The sequence below is a fragment of the Puma concolor genome, chromosome A1 (genome assembly GCF_028749965.1).
Source record: "Puma concolor isolate L17-30 chromosome A1, mPumCon1.1.hap2, whole genome shotgun sequence".
NCBI lineage: Eukaryota > Metazoa > Chordata > Mammalia > Carnivora > Felidae > Puma > Puma concolor.
The window spans coordinates 113,450,301-113,475,199 of NC_141667.1; the positions used below are offsets into that span (position 1 = coordinate 113,450,301).

At 38.7% G+C, this 24,899-nt stretch overlaps 1 protein-coding gene across 11 annotated transcripts in view; it reads left to right on the forward strand.

Moving 5' to 3' along the window:
• PDE4D (phosphodiesterase 4D) overlaps positions 1 to 24,899 on the forward strand; it is a 1,391,688-nt gene that overhangs the window by 1,147,025 nt on the left and 219,764 nt on the right. The window lies entirely within an intron of this gene.

Sequence of the window (24,899 nt, forward strand, 5' to 3'; positions counted from 1 at the left end):
ACACACACACACACACACACACACACACACACATATGTAAATAAAGAAGAAACAAAATTGAGTCCCAGAAATTGAACATTTGAAACATGATGACTACCAGATATATCCTGTTATGTGTCAGGTGACTGTATATATTTTTATATATATTTTTCTGCATTTTTTACTTAACCTTTTTAATAAGCATTTTCCCATATCACTCAGTGTTCTAGGAAAAATTGATATTCTGATAGTGGTATAGATTTCATTTTATGTAAAATAAAATGATTTATTTTACATTTCTTTCAATCGTTGGGCATTTATGTTTTCCCCTTTTTTTTCCATTAACAATAATGGTTCAGGGCACCTGGATGGATGGCTTAGTCAGTTAAGTGTCCAGCTTCGGCTCAGGTCATGATCTTGCAGTTTGTGGGTCCCAGCCCTGCATTGAAATCTATGCTAACAGCTCAGAGCCTAGAGCCTGCTTCACATTCTGTGTCTCCTCTCTCTGCCTCTCCCCAGCTCATGCTCTGTCTCTCTCTCTTTCAAAAATAAACATTAAAAAAAATTTTTTTTAAAGAATAATGGTTCGTTGAACATATTCGTAATAGAAATCTTAATCTTTATCTGTGACTAATTACTTAGGCAAAATTCTTGAAAATGCCATTATTGGGTTAAAGAGTTTAGATGTTTATAAATCTCTCAATATACACTATTTTACCAAATATTTATTAAAACAGATTGGTCTTTAACAATTTATTTTATTTAACCAATTTATTAACAAATTGGTCTTTAAAAACAAATATTATAGTGAAATATCTTTAAAAAAAACAAAAAGTTGTCATTGGTATTTAATAAAATCTTAATTTTTTTTATACTTCAGTCAGACATTCTTTTTTTATGTTCATTCATTTTTGAGAGAGAGAAAGAGAGAGAGAGAGAGCAAGAAGGAGAGGGGCAGAGAGAGAGGAGTACAGAAGATCTGATCCGAAGCAGACTGTGTTGGCAGCACAGAACCCAAAGTGGAACTCAAGCTCATAAACTGTGACATCATGACCCTCCCCAAATCAGATGTTCAACTGAGTGAGCCACCCAGGCACCACCACTCTTCTTTTACAGATGGGAAATTAAGGTCTAACGTTCATAAAAAAGAGACAGTAGCCCAAAAGTCTATCTTTAAAACCTGGCCAGAAGGAGTTATATTTATATTATCAATTCAATAGAGAAAGAGTTTAGGTTCTCTGGTGAAATGAGTTCAGTCATTGAGACAGTTTTTGGTGGAGAATATTTCAGTGTTCATTTTAAATGTGGTGATAGATTTTGACTCTTAAAAGTAGTTCCTCTATTGGGACACCTGGGTGGCTCAGACGGTTGGGCATCCAACTTCGGCTCAGATCTCATCTCGCAGTTTGTGAGTTCGAGCCCTGCATCGGGCTCTGTGCTGACAGCTCAGAGCCTAGAGCCTGCTTTGGAATCTGTGTCTCCTTCTCTCTCTGCCCCTCCCCCACTCATTCTCTCTCTCTCTCTCTCTCTCTCTCTCCCTCCCTCCCTCCCTCCCTCTCTCTCAAAAATAAATAAACATTAAAAAAATTTAAAAAAAACACTTGGTCCTCTACAATAAAAACAAGAATCATTGTATTCAGTCTGGTTCATGTAGCAATAGTATGCAGTGAAATCCATGCTTTCCAGACACTGGTACTCAAACTATGGTGCACAGAAAAAAATGCTATGTGTGCATTTTTTAAATGCAGAGTCCTGGACTTCATCCATAAGACTGATTAAGTAGCTCTGGATAGGGCCAAGAACTATTCATTTTCACGAGCACCCCAGTTATTTTCTGAGGCAGATGGTCCAGGGTCACACTGTTAGAAATATTGGTATGATGATGAAGAATTCTGACCTTGGTGCTTTGACACCAGTTCTACATCCATCTATAACTCTTTGTCTTCTCTCTGCCTCAATTTCCTTATCTATAAAGAGAGTAGGGAAATACTAGTTTTCTCTGCCTGGGATTGTTGTGAGCATTAAGAAAATTAGCCATGCAGAAGGATTTCGCACAATCTTAAACACATAGTAAATACTCTGTAAATGCTAATTTTTCTTTAAGTGGATAGTGAGGTCCCTGTACAGCAAATTAATTTTGTAAATAGTTATTAAGTTTTTATAGATGGTGTCAGAAATTTATTAGGTTCTGGGCTTTTAGAAATGAATATATTAAAGTGATCTAATTCATCCATTTTCTGTGATAATATTTCAGAACAAAAAATATGATACAGAACCTTCAGGCACTATTCGATTTCTGGCTACTTCCTACTAAAGACTAATGTGATGGAATTGCTGGCTGCCAGATATTCCAAACATTTCAAGATGTACTAATTTGGCTAAAGACTCTACTTTGACTAAAATAAAATACCTTAGAGCAAAAGGCAAAAGTCTTAAGAGAAAATACAAATATACCAGCAAAATCGTTATACAATTCCCAAAGAAAAGGCCTCTCAAAGGCCTACTTATTTCAAGTCCTATTTAGTTAAACTACATAACTTAGCCATTCCCGAGTGTCAGTAGAATTTCTCCTGAAGCTGTGACTTTGTCAAGCTAAGTTAGTTACCCTCCCTCCTGATCCATGGCAAGAGACAACATTTATTGAGAGGTTGTGTGTCACTCATTAAGCTGATCACTTAAATATTCTCTCATTCAAACCTTCTAACTATCCTTTCTTATACTGAGGACCTTGTAAAGAATATGTTAGGAACATAACAATAGCCTTATGAGGTTCAGGCAGCCAGCAGGCTGTTTTGCTCAAGTGCAGAGAGAAGCCATTACTGCCAGGCTGGTACAGGCTGGTGCTTCTTCAGAAGAGCAGAGGGTATGGCGGGACCCATTGTCCCACTTGCTCAGCTCCAGGCAGGGTAGTGGTCGTTTAATGCCCTTTTATTGATAGTTGTTTTATTTAGTAGGGTCTTGTTGCTTTTATGGTAGCTGGTTGTCCTTAATTGGTTTGAACTTTGTCCCCATTTCATAGCAGAAATTCCTAACATGGAGTCCATAAATAGGCTTTAAGGATCTGTAACTCCCTTAAAATAATAATAAAAATTTACTAAGCACTTAGTCCCCCACATTGTGCTAAGCAGTTTGCATGCTTTATCTCATTTAAACCTCATAATGGCCCCATCAGATAGGCACTGTATTTATTTCCTTTTTGAAGATGAGGAAAATAAAAATTAACAAGGTTAAATAATTTGCAGAAGGTCTTTAACTACATAGCCGTAGAATGAGGGTTTTAATCAAGGCTATCTGAGTCTAAATTCCTTTGGCTTAATCACTAGGCCATACTGAACTTTCTGTAATTATATCCAAAGTGTGTGTGTGTGTGTGTGTGTGTGTGATTTTTTTTTTTTTTCCTGAAGTCTACATTTGTGAAAATTTTAAAGTCATCTGATTCTTAAAGGGATCTCTGATCTCCAAAATTTGAAACTCTCTGCACAGGGTGGCTGTGTGTGTGGACTTTTATTAGAATGACCTGAGCAGAGGGGTTCCTGGGTGGCTCAGCTGGTAACCGTTAGACTTCAGCTCAGGTCATGATCTCAGGGTTTGTGAGTCTGAGCCCTGCATCGGGCTCTGCGCTGACAGCTCAGAGCCTGGAGCCTGCTTCAGATTCTGTGTCTCCTTCTCTCCTTCTGTGTCTCCTTGCTCACTTGTGCTCCATCTCTCTCTGTCTCTCAAAAATAAATAAATGTAAAAAAAAAAAAAAAAGAATGATCTGAGCAGACACAGCCTGTTCCATACCTTTGGGGAGTCTACACTTGTGTTATCAGTTTAGCTACTTGATTAGTTCACCAGGAAGATCTGTAGGTTTGTGGCTGTGGCTCAGTGTTTCAGGGCCATTCACTACCACTGCCATTTCACCACATCTCTTCTTGGGCCACAACACCATGTTGATACTAGCTTTTAAAATAAACTTTACCCAGAAAACTAGAAAAGATGCAAGAAAATAAGAGGTGAGCTCAGAGAGAAATCATAAATTTGGAACATTCCTTTTAGCTTTACCTTATCTTGCTAAAACTGCCAGTTATCTTAAGCATGGATTGGAATATGCTTTTCAATAACAAAGAGTTTTTAACTAGTTTACAGTAGTGAGATTCCTCTTTTTTTTTTTTTTTTTTTTTTTTTGAGCCAGGATCAAAATCACATCCTAGTTCTGCTCTCACAAAGGCACAGCCACGTAAAAGTCTTATAGTCAAAGTAATTACAGAATTGTTTATGATAGAAACTATAAATATACTACCACCTCCATTTAAAATAGAGGTGAACTGTGTGAGCTGAGGAGATTGTGTGTTGGCCATTAATTTCAGTAGTTGGAAGGGTTGCAAATGATAGTTTCTTTAGTGTTTCACTGGCCTCAAGATGTATGCAGTGAACCAAATTAGGACCATCTTATTGAAATAGCAAAGAAATAGATGGGAAATTCCAATATATGTAAAGGAAAGAGTAAAAACGGGAATTAACATTTACTCAACCTGTACCACTTTGAAACACTGTCTTGGGCACTTTTACGCTCATTAGCCCATTTTGGTTTTCTAAATGTGAGTGTTTTATAATCCTTTTCAAAGAGCCTAAGTAGCTTTAGCTTAAGGTCCTAGATCTGGCAAGGAACAGAGCTTGTTTAAATCCAGATATGATTCCAAAGGCTGTGTAGTTTCTGCTAAGATATGATATTTTGGGAAGCTAAATAGCATCTGGAGACCTAGTTGTGATTAATAGTATCAGGTTTTTTTTTTATAAGGGAACTAAAGAAAGTATCCTAAAGAAGCACTAAAGTATAATGGATGAAAACATGAATGTCAGGCAAGTTACTTAACTTCTCTGAGCACCTTTCTTTATTGAACATAGAAATAAGAATCAAATGAGATGATGGATTTGAAATGCTAAGAATCGCATGTTTCTATTACTATTATCTACTGTTATTATTGTGTTATCCTTGAACAAAGGCCCAGAGAATAGGAGCACTAGGGTTCCCATGGACACTGAATGGCCCACACTAGGACTGTCTGGAGGGCTAGCTGCTAGGCTATCTGCTCTAATTCTGTCTGGGAAAGCAGCGGGGTGGGGGGGGGGAGGTTGGTTTAAAGAGAACTTGACAGATAGTCAGGGCTCCAGGGAGGAGACATTTCAGCAAAGTAATCACTATTAGCATAACTGTGAAAGATGTTAAAAGACCACACTTTCTCTCAAGGACACCAGCCTTGAGAGTTTCAAGCAACCAGGAGAAAGCTTGGGTCTATCAACACACAACAGTTGACTTAAACACTGAGCTCCCAAAATTGTTGGGCCTTTTTCACTTTACCAAATAGAACTCCAGTAAGGAGATGGGAAAAACCCTTCTTCTGTGTTTCCTTTTCCATGTTTGTCATTACTTAAGCAGTATTTATTTTGGTAACAGGAATACCTGGCCTTCCAAAAGCAAACTTAATCTCCACCATTCCAAAGATAACTTTTCTGAGGTAATCTCCACATCAGTAGACAACATAAAACATCATGTCTATGCAATAAATAGCCTAGGTTTCTAGTTACTCCCAAGGACATTGATCTCACATTACTTACCACCTTACAGTCAAAAATACCTTTGCTTTTACCTCACGCTATATGCAAGACTGGAAAATGAAAGAGATTATTGCATTTTGCTTGATATATTTTGGCATTATGGGTAGCACATATTTTTATTACAACTTTGAACTATTTTTAAACATGTATGAGATATTTCAGGTGAAATAGAGCCTTCAATACAGTATTCAAAAGGGATAAATGATTCAGAGGAACCATTTCTAAAGTATAGCACACCTTTCTCCTTCTGTTTTGTTTTGTTTTTTGTTTTTTTTTTCCTCTTTGGTAGTAGAGCTGGGGAAAGGAAGAGGCATATTTTGTTATTTCAGATGACAACATCAAAGGTAGTAATCTGAGCTGCTCAACAAAAGTCAAATGACTTTTTTCTTACTTCATTCATATATCTGTGAGAACTGATATTTCATTGTGTTTAAACACAAAACACACACTCTTATTTCTTTTTCCTCTAGATTTGTGAGCTCAAACCTGTTGCCCAAATTCTTATGTAATTAGCATTTTTAGTAATCAAACTGAAAATGAAAAGGTTACAGTGTTACTTTTGTTCCTATTTTATGGAAGTTATCAGTCTATTTTGTTGAGAAACACAAAGGGCAAATATTCTGTCCCTATGCTAAGCATACCTTTTCTTAGCTAAATGCCATTCTGTGACACAGGAAATAGCCAGTGCTTACAGAGTCCTGATCACATGCCAGGTACTGTTCTAAATACTATTTCCCCTATTTCATGGAAGAGGAAACTAAGGCATGGAGAGATCAAGTAAGTTGGCCAAGTTCACATAGCTAATAAGGAAGAGAGTCAAGTTTGGAACCCAGATAGCCTCGCCCCCAAGTATTCTTAACCATCAGGATATAGTGCCTTGTAAAGTTCTTCTTTGAAGACAAGAGGTTAAATTCTCAGAAACTGATTACCCTCCACAGGTAGGTCTATGCGTTCAGAACTGAAACACAATTGACAGTAGATTGCCTCTCATACAAAAAGAGTACTTACTCTGTGCATGCACTGGAGAAAGTACATTTCAAATTTTATACAACTGAGCTCATACACCACACCCATATCCCACCTCACACACATGCACAACTTAATTAGGGCAGTATTACGTCTTCATGCAATAGACAAGGAAACAGAAGCTCAGGCAGATTAAGTAAGTTATCCAACATTTTCCAATTAGCAAGTGGCTGATTCAAGATGCACAGAATTTCTCCTTCACCAAAGACTGTTATTTTCCTACGCCATGATGCCTCTTCTTCCCATTCATTCACATAATAATTTAATATGTATTTATTGAACATCTGCTCTTTGCTAATGCCTTGTTAGGCACTATATGGGAAGCACAAGATTTAAACTCACAGGATCTAGGTTCAAATCTCAGCTCCATCATTAACTAGCAATTCATGAAATTTCTCTGAGTTACAATTTCATCATCCATAAAATAGGGGATGATAATAAAATGTTTTTCATAGATAACTTATAAGCAAATAAAATAATGGATGTAAAAGCATTTGGTAAATGGTAAAGCACTATGAAACTCTTATTTTTATTATGATGTTTAAAGTACATGGTATGTAGCCTGTCAGCCTCAAATAGCTGGACTGGGCAGTTGATAAGGGGGAGAAATCTTTTTAAAGCTAACTGCAATATTCTGAGATAATGCTTTATTGAGGACCTAAATAAGATGTTTGGAACTGCAGGGGCAGGAACTGGACATCGGTTCCTGTGAGACATGAGTTTAGTACGTGTGGAGCTTTGAAGAATAATCAAGATTTCATAGGTAGAAATGGTGGGAATTGGGTAACACTTCACCATGTGTAAAATGTACTCCAGATATCTTTGGAGAGGCCAGAGATGAGATTTGAAGAAGGTTGGGTCCAGAGTTTAAAGTAATTTAATGACCGTGATAAAACAATTTTAATCTTAATAAAAAAAAAAAGAATTTTAATCTTCTTTTGTAGTTGGGATAACTACAAGAGTAGTTATTTAAGGAAGCAACATCACCACATTTTCCACCACTTCACCTCTCTCCCCTCCCCTTCTTTCCCTCCCTCTTTCCCTCCTTTCCTCTCTTGCCTTCTTCTGTTCTTTCTTACTTCCATTCAACTGTAGTAGTCCCCTGTTTTTCATGGGGGATACATTACAAGCCCCTCAGTGGATGCCTAAAACTGCAGATGGTACCAAATCCCTACACATACTGTTTTTTTTTTCCTATATATACAAACCTATGATAAAGTGTAATTTATAAATAGTCACAGTAACAGATTAATAATAACCGATAATAAAATGGAACAATTTTAAAGATATACTGTAATAAAAGTTTTGTGAATATGGTGTCTCTCAAAATACCTTTTTTTAAAGTTTATTTTTATTTACTTTGAGAGAGAGATAGAGAGCAAATGAGGGGCAGAGAGGGAGAGAGACAGAATCCCATGCAGGCTCCATACTGTCAGCGCAGAGCCCGACACAGGGCTCAATCCCATGAACTGTGAGATCATGACCTGAGCCAATATCAAAAGTCAGACACTTAGCCGACTGAGTCACCCAGGCACGTCTCAAAATATCTTATTGTGCTGTACTCACCCTTCTTCTTTTGTGGTGATAGGAGATGGTAACTGTGTGACAAGATGAAGTGAGGTGAATGGCGTAGGCATTGTGACATAACATTAGGCTACTATTGAACTCTGGATAATCTCGCAAAAGGGGACAATCTGCTTTGAGCCTGTGGTCGACCACAGGTAACTGAAACTACAGAAAGCAAAACCACGGAGAACTGGGGCCAGTGTACATACGAAATCCTAACTTCAGTGTAGAGAAGAGTGTAGACCAACAGCACATGTGAGCAGGACACCACCTGGGCAACTGGTGTGATAATTTGGCTGAGAACAACTTTGGATCTGAATACTTAAGCCTCCCAAGTGAGCACTGAGTAAAGGAATCGGAGTTCAGTGCTGTGCAGTTGGAAACAGGAATGCTAAAGCTGGAAGGGGTCTTGCAGACAAATCTTGTGTTCCTAAGTTGACAACACATCGAATCTCTTGGACAGCTTGCTAAAAATACAGAGTCCTGGGTCCAACCCCAGATCTACGAACTCATGAGTATGCAAAAGGAGACCTAAGAATCTTTACTTTTAAAAAATCTTTCTTGAGTGGAGTGCAAATCCGTAATCGAGAATGATTGGTAGTCAGTCTCTTTATTTTATTTAAAATTACTGAATCCCAGAAAAGTCAGGAGTCGTCAAGTTGTGACAAAGTCACACGTAGTTAATAGGGGAGGCATAACTCAAACTGGGAGCTCCCAATTCCCAGACCAGTACTTTAGCCTAGGGTCCGTTCTTGTCTTTCTGTTATAAAGAAACACATTCCTTTTTTCTCAAAAATTCCTTAGAGGAAGAAATAGGACCGTCTTTGTTTTGCAAAGCTGGTCTGTAATGTATTTAAATAAGTTTAACCACATTGTTGTTTAGATACCCTCCCCCAAATAGTATTAAACATTTATCAAATGAGTAAGTCATCGCAGTGTGGTTAAGATGATTGACAAGGTAGCCAAAGTAGAGGACCCTTACTATAATCCCTCTTAACATTTTGTCATACTATTATTGAGAGACATGCAAACACATCCATTCATTTCAGCAAAGTGTCACATTCTACTCAAAGGTTTTGAACATTGTGCTCAAGGCAGCTAGATAATATCTCAAAGTGAGTTCTAATAGGGGACATTAAAATAAGAATTTGTCTTTGTTTCAGGCTTTATGAAATTAAAATTAATCCAATTGTTCAATCTTCCATTTAAATCTTTAGTAAAACATCAGAAGATTTTGGTTTGAGTCATAATACAGCCACTTAAATCAGTGAGACACTGGGCAAAACATTGCCCTCCTTCCTGAATTTCCTCTTCGCAAATGAGGACAAGAATCCACTCCCCCCCCCCCCCGACCCCCCTCCCGTCTATTGCCCAGGGTCACTGTATGAATTCCATTGAACAATGGCTATGAAAGCGCTTTAGAAACACTGGGACCATGCCAGAAGCACAGGAGGGAAAGGCCTTCAGGAGGAATTCCTTTGTTTCCCCAGGACAGGTCATCTTAGTCTGGCTCATAATTGGAGACACAGCTGGAGCTCATGGACAAGACAATGGCTAAAGCACCCACACTACCCCAAGAGATTATTTCCCTGCTGCCTTAGGACCAACTACATTAGTGGCAAACATGCTGTTCAAACTCGTAATTACGCTCCATGTTGAAAGGCATTTGGGAGGAAAACTTTTCACTTCTTCCCTTCTAGGTTCTTTCTTTGGCTGGTCTAATGATTAAATTGACATAAGGCAGATTAATAGGAGTAAAGCACATTTAATTTTGTCCATAAAGGAGCCTCACATGGGAAGGTCAAAGGCAATTGAGGCTTATATGCCATCCTGGCCTCAGAAGGGTATAAGGGGTTTGGTGCCCCCAAGAGAGGGCAAACAATCAACAGGAAGATGGGAAGAGCAAACGTTTGGTAAACAAATGTTTGCCCTGCCATGCACATGTCTTTCTGGTGTAGAAAACTATCTCTGGTAATAGCTCTCTTCTTGGTACAGGCTCCCTGTCTACATTTTTTTAGGCATTTAAGGGAGAGATTAAAAGCTCTTCTTGAGTCTGTTAGGCCTTAACTGCCTTCAGCTCAAATAATCCACATGCCAAAATGGCACATTCTGGGGCAGTCTGCTCTGAACCCCATCAAAGGACAGCTGTGTATGGAGAAGCCAAGAGAACAATAAGCATTAGACAGACATAGTTTGGATTTTTTTTCTCCCCTCTTGTCAAGTTTAATTTCTAGTTCTAAATTTTATAGGAAAACATTAAGAAGGGTAAAAAACTCACATTTTAAGTTTTAATTTTTTTAAGTTCTAAAGATAGAAAAAAAGCAAGAAGGATACCTACACTGAATAAATGCTTATAATATACTCTGATTTAGATTTCATCAGGTATAGGTGTCTCCAGACCTGTTGTCAATATTTGATCAAAATTAAATTTTGAAAGTCAGCAAAATATAAAATCATGTTTGGGTTTTTCTTCCAACCTAAGTTTAAAAAACTGATATCTGTTCTTTTTTAGACCTCTTAGCAGCTTAATACATGTAAAAAAAATAGAATTTATTTTGTAAAATTTATTTCCTGCAAAAGTAAATTTCAAATTAAATTATCTACCAGTGGTACTTATTATAGGCAGTCTGCAGATTCAGTGTCTATTCACATATTACACTATGGTGGTACAATGTAGTACTAAATATTTTACAGGGCAGGAATCAAAATATTTACAGTTCCTATTGGGAAATCCTATATCTAAAATTTCTGCCATGACCATCTATAGCCAGTTAAATCTTTGCTGGATTGAAAGTTTGTCCTATTACACATGGCCTTGTTTACATTGTCCTTAGAGCTCAATGTACCATTTTGGACTCCTCATTAAAAAAGTTTAAGTCTTCGGGCGTCTGGGTGGCTCAGTTGGTTGAGTATCTGATTCTTGATTTTCAAGTCAGGTCATGATCCCAGGGGCATGGGATAAAGCCCCACATCATTCTTCACACTGAGTGTGGAGTCTGCTTAAGAGTCTGTCTCTCTGTGCCCCTCTCCCCTTATTGTGCTCTCTTTCTCTCTCTAAATAAAATAATAATAATAAATAAAACCAAAGGATATATATATATATATATACATATATATACATATATATACATATATATATATTCTTTTTAATAGCAGTGTAATTGACATAACATTGTTAGTTTCAGGTGTACAATGTAATGACTCAATATTTACATATATTGCTCAGTGATCATAATAAGTCATAACCGTCTATCACCACACAAAATTACAAAAAACAAATTCATGTGATGAGAACTTTTAAGATTTATTCTGTTGGAAACTTGCAGATATGTTCTACAATGTCATTGATCATAGTCATCACATTTCCATGACTTATTTATTTTATAACTGGAAGTTTGAACCTCTTGACTCTTTTCACTCATTTCACCCCAATAAGGCATTAAGTTGGTATTTTATTAAGTTTTTTATTTTAATTCCAGTATAGAAGCGTAGGTAATTTTTCAAAATGAGTGTAAATGGGAAATAATCCAAAAAACGGAGCCAGGACTCTACAGAATAAATTTGACAAAGAAGAAAAAAGAGAGACAAAATATATACAGATGAATATCAGAGTCCATCCAAAAAATAGACAAGTTGGCAGAAATGGACAATTATATCCAAATATTTGAGATCTATCATTGCATAAAAATGAAAGGAATTTTAATGGCTAAAAAAGGAAAACTTAACTTTTTTCAAAAACAGTTAATGTCAAAGCAGAGGAGGTCAGCAATGACATTGCTTTGCAACTTGAGATGAATAGACTAGAGGTCAAACATATTTAGAAAACAGACATGTAGTTTTCTTAGCTATGGACTTGGCAAGTCATTAGAATTTGTGAACAGTCTCACCATGTATTTGGTTGTTGTGAGGGGGAAAAAATGTCCCATTTTAATCTAGAAGCAGAAACTCACTGCAACTGCTAATCCTGTGTCTTCTCAGTGAACTTCATTCCTTCTGAGAGGTGTCTGGCAATAGTAGATGGTTGATGAATATTTGCAGAATGGATAGACTCATTTCTGTGACCTATTCTGTCACCTTCAGAATGTAGTGGTCACTTCAGTTTGATCTCTAAGATGAGCACAGACTGCTTTCTCATGCCAGAAATACATTGAAGCTTAGTGAAGGGAAGCATAAACTGGACCCCCCATTATTTCAGAAGCTATATGACCAAGAGAATGCCTCAGGTAATTTCCTTTCCTGCCTCTAGAGAAGTCCATTGGATTTGCTATTTAGTCTATGCTTTCAAACAGGAAGGGCCTTATGCACTAATTTAAACTACCACATTCCCAGCCTGAAGAACCAGCTCATCCCTTATTCCATTGCAAATGAGCTAGATAACAGTAGAGTAGTTTTATTCTAGATTTGAGTAAGCTATGAAAGAGTCCTAGAATTTTTTTTTCCATGGACTTTGGCCCACACTCCTAGAAATGTATGCATTCAGAATGGCATTTCAGTCCAGAATCCCATTCTAAATAATGCTAGTCTAGCTGGCTCTGGTACTCCAGAGATCTCATTGACTCAAGTGAAGCATGGCTCCAAATCCTGAAGGAAGCAGACTCCTTTCTTCCTCAATCTCCTTTGTGATTCAGAGACACATTCATGGGTCAACTCCATGCTTGAACTGATTCTCTCCAGTTTTTCTCATTGGCATCGATGCAGAACAGAAATGGACTGGCTTCTGCTCTTTACAGAACAATTACAGAACAACTCTGTGCAAAGATTATAAATGTATTATCTAACACTGAAGCACTTGGATGATAAGAAATGTCTTCATGGGGGCGCCTGTGTGGCTCAGTCGGTTAAGAAGCCGACTTCGGCTCAGGTCATGATCTCACGGTCCGTGAGTTTGAGCCCCGCATCGGGCTCTGGGCTGATGGCTCAGAGCCTGGAGCCTGTTTCAGATTCTGTGTCTCCCTCTCTCTCTGCCCCTTCCCCGTTCATGCTCTGTCTCTCTCTGTCTCAAAAATAAATAAACATTAAAAAAAAAAAAAAAAGAAATGTTTTCATGAAAATATGTGTAACCAAAGAAGATCAAGGGGGTGGGGAACTAAACAGAGCGGGAAAAGATGGTAGATTTAAAGAGATCCTGAGTTTCACTTGGACCTCTGTGGGGAACATTTTTGTTTTTTGGGTTTTGTTTTTTTTTTGTTTTTTTTGTTTTTTTTTAGGCTAAAGGTAGATCGAATGTGAAATGTTTGACAGTTTTCCTTTCAGCACTACCAGTTCAGTTTGGCGTAGTGTTGTGCATTAGATGTTACTGTGCTAACAAATAAATGCCCCAAAACAAGTGTCATAAAAAAAATAATTCCGTTTTCATCAACTGACTATGTAGGGTGGTGTTGAGGGGACAGGGCAGCATTTCTTGCTCTCATTCAGGTGCCAGGCTCTTGCCATCTTGTTTTTCCACCATCCTCCTTGGCTTCAGCACTCCAGGCATCCAGCTGGCAGGAGAAAGAGCAAGTAGATGAGCATGTGGGAGGAGTCTTGAGCCAGTCCTGAAAGTGGCATACGATATTCCGGTTACGTGGCCAAATCTAATTGCAAGAGAAGCGTGGAAACGAGGACCTCTTGCATGCCCAGGAACAAGCGGAGAATGGATTTGGCAGACAGCGAGCAGAATTCGCCACATTCACGGTCATGATTATTGAATTCTGTGCTTTTTCAGGGCTGTTTTGTCTTTAGTCCAGATCCCATACCAAACCATTTCAAAGAAATATAAAATATATCTTTACTCTTTAAAATCATTGTGGAAGTGGATCTCACAGCTTGTGGGCTGTCCATCCCAATGTCTTAAAATCTTTGAAGGATCGTTTGTAAGCACGTACAATTCACCCAATATAAGAAATCACAAAGGAAATCTAATTTCACTGTGCCCATAGCACAATGATATGTGTGCTGTTTGGTGTCAGTATTTTATTCTCCGTGATCCATTTTTAAAGAATTGCAGAAGAGAGTGCTTGTTTATGACCATCATAGGATGATATTCTTATAATTGCTCTACCCTGGTAGCATTGAAGAAATGGTGTCTAATTCAGGCCCCACAGCTCCCTGAAGCCCGTCTCTGTTCTCTTCTACTCCCATTAAACTGGAAAAACCCATCTGTTTGGATCATTGAGGTTGGAAATGGAGTAATATCACTTCTCCAAAATAGATTTAATAGTATGGCTGGTAAATTGTTTCCTGACCTGTATGAGGGAGAGCCCAGACTCAGAGAAAAACATGGTGTTTGAGTTTCCATATCCATTAGTGGAAAAAGTTCAGATTTAGGTTATATATTTTTTAAATGTTTATTTATTTTGAGAGAGAGAGAGAGAGAGAGTGAGTGAGTATGAGTGGGAGAGGAGCAAAGAGACAGGGAGAGAGAGAATTCCAAGCAGCTGGCAGCACAGAACCTGATGTGGGGCTTGATCCCAGGAACCCTGAGATCATGACCTGATCTGAAATCAAGAATCAACACTTAACCAACCCAGCCACCCAGGTGCCCCAAGGTTACATTTTTTAAAAGCAATTCTAGGAGAACTTTTCCAGTTTCTGTTTTCAGTTATAGTCTTGCTTAGACTTAATCTAATTCATATATAACATTTTAAATGGTAAGTATTTTCACAAGGAATTCATAATTTAATAATCCTTACTCATTCAATTAAACCATTTGGAAATCATTTTTGATGAGTCTAAATACACGAGTAGCTAGGAATGAGACTAAGAACACCATTTGAAAAGCCCGCCTCTCAAAAAGATAATCATCATCTCTGTGAGACAGGTAAGGTTTAAAGAACATCCCTTTTCAGACCTTCAAAGTGATTCTAATGCCCTACCTGGTGGAATCACTCCCCACTCCCCCAGGACAGCTGATAATCACTAATTTGGAAGAATAAATGTGCAAATAGCAAGAAAAACCCTGAAAAATATGAGTAAGGTTTGAAAATTTGAACAATAAATACATAAATAGAAAAAAAGAATGAAGAGGGGATCCTGGGTGGCTCAGTTGATTAAACCTCCCACTTTGGCTCAGGTCACGATCTCATGGCTTGTGACTTCGAGCCCCACGTCGGGCTCTGTGCTGACAGCCCAGAGCCTGGAACCTGCTTTGGATTCGATGTCTCCTTCTCTCTCTGCCCCTCCCCTACTTGTGCTCTCTCTCTGTCTTTCAAAAATAAATAAATGTAAAAAAAAAAAAATTTTTAAGGAAAAAGAAAAAAAAAAGGATGAAGAAAAAATAACCTCTAGAATAATTCACCTGTTATGAAAAAATACAGTATTACATTTTCAATTTCAGTCATTTTATTGTTTTTCCTTTCTTTTTCCTACTCTGTCATTGCCTCACATGCACATCAACTGGGAAATTAATGCACATCAAACTCAGAGCCCCTCACTGGCCTGGGCCCTTTCTAAGTTCTAGAAGGGAGGGGTGCTAGCAGCATCACCTAGTAATAGGTTCTATAAAATTTGCGAAAGTAAGATTTTGTTTTTGTATTAATTTTTCCAGAACAGACTCTCAAAATTGTGTAACCTTCATATGCCACAAAACCTGGATCCTGACCCTGCTTCTATGACTGATTGGGAGTCAGACAGAAAGATATTCAAAATAATGCATATGAAAATGCCTTTTAAAACCCCAGGCTTTTAAATGCCTTTCCAGATAATTTCTTCAAGTGAACTAATCAGTCTCATTAGTTGATAGGGTTCTTTCTTTAAAAAAAGTGACTGATTCCTGGCCAAAATGAAATACAATAATAAAGTCCATTTGAAATAGAGCCACACAGGTAACCATGGCAAATAATGAGGGTATAGTAAGTAGTGCTGCATCTAAAGATATTAATGCATTCACAATACAGATGTTTATTGAGCAACTACTATGTGCCAGCCATTATTTTAGGTGCTGGGGATATACTAATGACCAAAATAGATAAAAAATCTTTGCACTTTGAGAGGTTACATTCTAATGAGGAGAGTAAAATTAACAAAATAAGTAAATAGATCTTATCAGCAGCTGTTAAATGCTGTGGAGGAAAAAAGAAAGAAAAGGAAGCTAGGAAAAGCCAGGAGATTAGGATAGCGTATTATTTAACTTTTTTCTGGCAAGTTAATTTTTTTCCAGCATAACTGAGATATAATTCACAGAAAAAAATTGTATACGCTTAAGGTGTACAGTGTAGTGATTTTATATATATTAATCACTTCTTATATGTAAAATGTTACCAACATGAGGTTAGTGAACACTTTCATTAGCACACATAGTGACAACCTGTGGATGTGTGTGTGTGTGTGGCAAGAGCTTTAGAAATTTACACTTAGCAGTCTTCAAATATTTAATACAGTTACTCTGCCATGACTGTAATCACTATGTTGTACTTTGCATTTGTGAACTTTCTCAGAACTAGAAGTCTGTAGCCTTTGACCTCCTTTGTTATTTCCTCTACCGTCCCTCTGCCCCTAGCAACCACCAATCTGTTTTCTGTATCTGTGAGTTTTTTTTTCTTTTTTTTCAGAGTCCACATATGAAATCATACAGTATTTGACTTTTTCTTTCTGATGTATTTCACCTTAGCATAATGCCCTCAAATTTCATCCATATTGTTGTACAGGGCAGGATTTCCTTCTTTTTTATATAGCTGAATAATGTTCCATTGTTTTTATCCAGTCATGGGTTGAGAAGACACTTCAGTTGTTTACATGACTCAGCTATTGTAAATAATGCTGCAATGAACATGGGGATGCACATATCTCTTCCAGATAGCAATTTCATTTCCTTTGGGAATATACCCAGAAGTGGGAATGCTGGATCACATATGGTAGTTCAATTTTTAATTTCTTCAGGAGTCTCCAAACTGTTTTCTATAGTGGCCACACCTATTTACATTCCCACCAATGTGTACAATGGTTCCTCCCACTAGGAGGCTAGAAAAGGCTAGGAGGTGAGGGTGACAATTTTAAGTAGAGTAGCCTGGGAATATCTCTTCATGAAGGTGCCATTGAGCTGATGTCTCCGTAAAGAATACTGGAGGTAGAGGGAACTCCACGAGCAAAGGCCTCAAGGAGGGAGTGCCCCCATGTGTTCAGAGAACTTCTGGGGTCTCAGAGAATGAGGCAGAGTGAGTAAGAGGGAAAGAGGTACAGGAGAAGATTAGATAGGCCTCTGGGGCCTAGATCACTGTTGGAAGGCCATAAGCCCCTGTGAAGATAGTCACCGTTAATAAAATAGGAAGCCATTGGAGGATGGTGAGTCATGGTAGCAGAGATCTGATTATATGTTTGCAGTATTTCTCTGTCTGCAAGAGAAAGAAGAAACGCGTGTGTGGGAGACGTAGGGGGCACACCATTAAATATCAGTGTTCCACTATGGGCTTATCACAGAAAAATAAATAAATACAGAAACACCCTCCGTATCACAGAAAAATAAATACAGAAACACCCTCACCTCCGCCTTGCTAACAGGACACTGTCCCTCTTGGAGTTTAGCTTTCTTGAGTCGTGTTTTTGAGGAAAACTGCATTTTGGGACTGTAACAGCTTAGAAGTTGTCTCAGAGAACAGCAGGTTGGCAGTAGTAGGCCTTTAAATGCAGCACAAGGAAGGTAAAACCGAGTGGTTGTGGGATTGCCTCAGATGCCCAGGTCTTTGCTGCTCTCTCCATCCCTTCCATTCTCTTAGTTTGAGACCCACAAATGAGAACAGGTTACACGGGAAAGGCTAGCTTGCTTGCTTGTTTTATTCTTACAGAGAGGCCTGAATGACTGGTTTACATAAATTAAGGGCCATCAACAACTGGGAAAACAGACACATCCCGTCTTCAGCATATATTCGGGTTAAATACACGTATATGACTTGGACTGTTTGTTATGCTGCAAACACGGGCCTCAGTCAGCGGCTGCATGGTTGGCCGCTGACTCACGACGGCGTGCTCATGTTGGGACCCACTCGGGATGGTTTGCCAAGCAGAATTTCATTTAAGAAGAGACTCCTTGGGGCGCCTGGGTGGCTCAGTCGGTTGGGCGGCCGACTTCGGCTCAGGTCAAGATCTCTCGGTCTGTGAGTTCGAGCCCCGCGTCGGGCTCTGTGCTGACAGCTCGGAGCCTGGAGCCTGTTTCAGCTTCTGTGTCTCCCTCTCTCTGACCCTCCCACATTCATGCTCTGTCTCTCTCTGTCTCAAAAATAAAATAAACGTTAAAAAATTTTTTTAAAAAAATTAAAAAAAAAAAAGAGACTCCTTTACCATGACCGTTGAAAAATTAGAAACCTCAAGTAAAACAATTCTTGGTTTGCACTTTTAAATTTTTAGAGCTAACACACGTTTTCCTGAAAAACGTGCCTTTGGGCATCTCATTTGGCACAAACCTGCTCCCTCCCATCCAGCTTGCCCTTTCTGGCATCCAGTCCACACATTGGACGTGCACTGTCATTTTCACCCAGAATCTTCTTGTTGTCCTGTGTCACTTGAGAGTGCCGTTGACAAGTCACACACAAGTGACGTGTGTTTCTGGAGATGAATTGATATTTTCCCTCATAAACAAGCATACACCTTTTGCCTTCGTGCCGGGCTTTTGTTTATAAAGAATTATCTGTGAAAACAAAGGGTAAAATGTTCCTGTTCTTAAATGCTGATCCTCCATGCAAACACAAGTATGATGCATGCCAAAAATGCCCACCATCATTTGACTGTATAATCTGCCAGACTGGCTAAATACCCTGTCCTCTCAGGGTGTCCTCTTTAAATTTGATATGCAGTTTTTGATTGATTGGAAGATAATGCCATTCGTGCATATCCCTGTAAAATGCTTTATTCCATAGTCTCGTTTCTATAGGTAATCTGAACTAAAGAAATATTAAAATGGGGACTTTTCAGAAGCACTGTTGTCTTTACTCCAGGGAAGCTGTTTGACTTGCAGAGAAATCTTGAATGGGAAATACCACTGGCATTAATTAGAAACAGGTTTCATAGCCTCGTGGTATTTAATAACAGTGGGTAAAATATTTGTTATAAAGAGAAAAAATATTTTAAACGAATTATCCAACTCTGATTACACTTACATTAAGCCTGTGGGTGAACCAAGCACCTCCCCTCTGAATGGCAAAGCACCAAAATGGCTTCCATTGGACAGCCAACAGCATGGACTACTGTGTACACGGGAGGGTCAGGTATAAGAAAAAAACAGCCACGCACTTGTGATTTGAGGTCCCCGAGGTACACCCAGTGGCTGGAGACCTCAGGTCTGAGGAACTGTTTCTGCTCATTATATTCTCATCATATTCAGCTAGATCCCCACCCAGGTTGTTGGGACCTCCGTGCCCTCCACAGTTCCTAGCAGGAAATGGTTCTTTCTCCTCAGTGAGGAATATCTCAAGAAAAATCAGCTCTCCACCCTCTCCCCAGAGGTTATCACACTGGAATTATGGAGTTGGGTGGAGACATAAAAGCCGCTAAAATTGTAAGAGCAATCTGGCTCCAGCGTCTCTCACCTCACTGCTCACCAGGGTTGATTCAATTGGCTTGGATGGCCAACACTCCATTCTCTCTCTTCTTTTCCTTTAGGTTCTTCCCAAAGCAGTGTATGCAGGTTCAGAGAATGACCTAGATGGAGAGGCCCCCTCAAAGCTAAAGGGCAATAACAATAAAGATGACAATAGCCGCTAAATACTGGGAATGTACTAGCTGCCTGGCAGGGTGCTAAGTGCTTTCCAAACATTTTCTCTTCTAATCCCTTTAGTGGCCCTGGAGCTAGGCACTGCAATTATTCTTATCAGAAATGGAGGCTTAAAGAGGTACAGTAACTTATCCGAGAACATAGGACTAGAAAGCGGGAGGTCCAAGATTTGAAATTTAACCCACTTTTTCTATCTCCCAAGTGTAACGTTTTAACAGGAACATTTTTGGTGTCTTCCCTACTCCAGGACAGGGAGCGATAAGATCTTTACTGTCAACAGGCCAGTGTTCTTAATACACAGTGACACAGGCAGCTCTCAGATGTTCCTGGCATCAGTGGAGGCGTCCAGGGTTCCCACCAGCCTACAGCTTTCAGCAGCTGCTATGTTCTCTCCAGAGTCTTCCCTTGGGAGCTCTTCACAGATGCTTTGATAATGGGACATCTGTTGATGGGGGCATCCAGCAGCTGCTCCCCTGGAGTCCTCATGTGTCGCACCTTCTTTGGGCTCCACACTGGGGATGAAAGGTCCCTACCTGAGATGAGCTGTTTACCCAGGACAATAGCAGGACCGTGGCTCATGGGAGAGCCCACATAATGGTCAAGAAGAGATGCAAAATGTTTAAACCAGAAGCGGGGTCTAGCATGAGGCCAAAGAACGGGAAATGACTCCAAGCAGACAAATAATTACAGGGTCAGTAGACACAAATCATAGGAATAGCGGAGGAAGCTGCAGGGAAGGTGGGTCAGGACAAGTAGCCAGTAATTCCACTGACACGGTGCAATGTGGAGAGGTGGCGAGGAGTTTGGCCGGGTGCTCAGTTTGTCATCTGTTTGGTTTTTGTGTGGAGTGTATTCCTTAGATAGGGACGGGCCTGTGAAATGAATGGTCCTGAGTAGTGCTAGTACACGTGGCCTTTAACAGTTCTGATTGCAACAGGCTCTGATCATTACCACCCCCCCACAGGGGGCCCTCCACAACCACATCGGTGCTTCTCCACAGATGCCTTCTGGGTAAAAGCCAACTCCCTTAGGGGATGTATGCATCCTTGAACTGCATGAAGGACAGCTAACATGTGGAATAACAGTGTGCCTCACTTAGTTCCCTTTGCTAAGACCCTCTGCAGACCCACTGACTCTCCTTATTCCAAATGAACTCTCAAACTTATAAAGAGATCACCAAATGGGCTACAGCATAGACTCTTTAACGCCTTACTGTTGTATTCAAAATTGGAAAAATAGGAAATGTGGCAAATTCCAAAATTTGGAGACTTATAAAGGCAGAGTCTCGGAATTAGCCTTGACATGCCAGATCTGTAAGTTAAAGATACTTCTGTATAAATGATACTTTCAAAGAGTTAGCATTTGAAGTTCCATCCATGTGAGAAAGCCCAGAGAAATTCTTGTACTTTTGTAATGGATAATAGGAGGCTTTGCAGTAGAGACATGCACACAGGGACCGTTCTCCTGGGCTCTGGAATCAGACAGCTTAAGTTTAAAACCCACTTCCAGGGGCACCTGGGTGGCTCAGTCGGTTAAAGCGTCTGACCTCGACTCAGGTCATGATCTCACGGTTTGTGGGTTTGAGCCCCACATCAGGCTCTGTGCTGTCAGTACAGAGCCCTCTTCAGATCCTCTGTCCCCCTCTCTCTGTTCCTCCCCTGCTTATTCTCTGTCTCTCAAAATAAGTAAATCTTAAAAAAAACAAAAAACAAAACCCTTTACAAACTGTATGGTGTTGAACACATTACTTAATCTCAGTAACTCAGATTACTCATTGGTCAAGTGGAAAATAGAGAGCCTACTTCAAAGGGTTATTGTGGGGATTCGATGAGATAATGTATATAGGGTACAGAGCACAATGTCTGTCTCATGGAAAGTGTTCCAAAATTTTATTGTTGTTATCATCATTAGGATTACTAGTATCACCATCATCATTACCCTCCCCAATTCTTCACTTACTTTCCCAAGCTTCTGCTAATCTTTTTGCTTGGACTCCATTTTTTTGGCAGTGAGTCAAAAGAGGATTCATTATATGAAAGTGTTTGCCAAAGAATGTGCTTAGGAAGTTCACAGCTGATCTCTTTGGTTCCAGTGTCTAAAGATAGGCTTAACCCTTATCACCTTCTTGTTTTATTAATAATACCATGATTAGGCACTGTTTATAAAGTTATGCTTCAAAAATAAGTAGCTTGTTTGAGCCCCTGTATATTTTCAGACTAAATTAACTCTCAGTTAATTTACTACTCATTGGGTGAAGCAGTATTGCCTTGATTTGTCCCAAACATCACTTCTCTTAAGGAAGCTCCTTAATTTTAATTTTTTAACAAAAGAGCTTCTCAGTTTGTTTTTGTTTTTGTTTTTTTGGTTTTAAGAGTAAATAATAAAAAAACATCAGTGATCGTTTCTTAGATCATTCCTAATCTGTAAAGCTATACTAATATTTACTAGTTAATATAATTTTATCGATTTTTAGTAATCACTTCCTATAGATTGTGAGGTTTGATTTTTAGGTAATAGTTAAGGGATTGTTTTCCTGAGTTTAAAAAATAGTTTGGGCCTTTATTTACAGTCAATGTTCTTTCAGGCAATGATCTCCATCTAGTGGACAAATTGTTATATTACAACTTACAAAGAAAAATAACAAAACTAAAATATCCCATTATCAAGCATTTTATGAACTATGAATAAATTCTTGGTTTTAATAAATAACATTATTATAAAGACTATCAAATATTTCAATATACTTAGCACTGTTTTTCCCTAAACTTAGAGTGAAAAATTTATTTAAGCTGCTTAACTTAATTGGAAAAATTATAATAATAAATTCAGAAGTTTACAGATTTGGGGAATTATATTGGTATTACTCAGTTGAACTGAGAAAAACCAAACCAAAAATCACATTCCTATATCTCTTATATTTCTGTTTATGCATAGCAGGGAAATATATTTTACTTTTTAAAACAGTATGATCATCTTGATACTGAAAAGAAATCAACATGTTTTCTTATGTGTTCACATTAGGTCCTTCCCATGCTGAAGAGCTGCCATAACAGTGTCCCCAGAGCAGAAATCTCCCCCTTTCAAAGGACTTTAGTGTCTCTCAGCTGAATACTGAATGCCTTCAAAAGCCCTCTTTAAATACTACTATTGTATGAAAACTTCTCAGAAGTCTGGATTCAACCCAACTTGAATTCATCTCATCACCTTTATTTTTGTATCTCGGTGTGCTTATAATAGGTGCTTAATAAGCACTTATTTATTTAAGCATAGCCAAGAAGAGCTTGCCAGAGATCCTGAATAAGTCTCTCATAACTGTAGATCCCTTCTCCTTCTGGCCTTCCTCAGGATTGCCCAAAGTCCCACATGCATGAAGGCATTGTTCAGGTGAAACAGATGTCCCCTGTTTGCATGTCACAGTTGCCAATATACATTTATGGTTTACATAATTATTCATTAGAGCTGGAAGAGCTTCAGGAACAGTGGATGATTAAATCTAGTTAGCTCGGTAACTTTGGCCATTAACTTTTCTAGAAGCTGCTATCTTTGTCTATTAAATGAGTCTTTTCAACTCAACCTCTCATTGTCTTTTATGACCAAATAAATACATCTATAGAGTGATGCCATTCTTTTTTTTAATGTTTATTTATTTTTGAGAGGAGAGAGAGTGCAAGTGGGGAGGTGCAGAGACAGCGAGGAACAGAGGATCTGAGAAGGCTCTGTGCTGATAGCAGAGAACCCGATGCAGGGCTCGAACTAATGAACTGCAAGATCATTACCTGAGCAGAAGCCACACACTCAAATGACTGAGTGCCCCATACAGTGATTCAATTCTTAAAAAATTCAGATTGGAAAACTTGTTTATGAATGTCCATGCTAGATTATGAGTTTTTTCTTTTCTTTTTTTACAAGTTAGATTGATTTTGAGTCAAATGATTCTTAGTTATCGATACATAGATGATTCATGAAACATCAAGACCCTTGCTGATCTTCCACTTTGGCCTCTAATTTTTGGGTGATAACACTATTTATTAATAACTCCAATGGAGAAAGTAAAAGAATGTTTTTTTTAAATGTTTTTAAATTAGGTAGTTAATAGTTGGGGTGAAATTTGTAATGGGAAAAAGATTGATAGTAGCTAAACTTGATTCATTTGTTTATTCATTCAACAATTTTTTACACTACATATTTACTGGGTTATCTGAACTATTACCCTCTTCTCATAAGAACACCTAAGACTTGACTTTAATACTGCTTAGTATTTGACTAGAAGAGCTCTTTGTGGAAATTTTATGTATATTGTAAGGACTGTGAGGTCAAGAACTGTAAATTTGTGGCTCTGTCTTTTCCCAAATCTGAAATCTGTGTTGCCAAGCACAGTGCCTTCCATTTATTCAATCATCCATTCAAACCACTTAGAAAAGGTTTCTGAAGTGCCATGTGAAGTGCTAGGAACACTCAGAGTTTCCATTCTCAGGGAGCTCACAGTCTAGGAATGGAGACCAATTGGTAAGCATTTTCAGTTCATTGTAAATGCTACCAATAGGGAGTGGAAAGATGCCTTGGGAGTACAGAGGAAGGCATGTCATAAGGGTGTGGGGCATCAGGGCAGCCTTTAAGGTAAATGTTAAGTCCTCGATGAATAGTAACAAGGAGGCAGGGGACTGGAAGGTTGAGTAGAGTAGTCAGGGGAGCAGGAGATTAGGTAGTGATGGCCTGAGACAAGGATGTGATGGTTAAGTGAGTGGAACATCAAGTGCCTGATGGAAGAGGGTTGCATGTTGAGATTGAGAAAATGGTTGATTGCATTGATTCAATCAAATGGTTGACTGAAAGTGGATAGTTAAAACTCTGTCATTCTAGCCAAGAAATTTGGACTTTACCCTGAGGACAAGAGTGAGCTATTAAAAGGTTTTGAACTGACAAAAATCATGGTCAGATTTATACTTTAAGAAGACTCACTCATGGTACAGAGTGGAAAATGGATTCAAGAGACTAACTTAAAGTCTGTTACAATAATGTAGGTGAGAGTTGGTGAAATCCTGAACTTAAT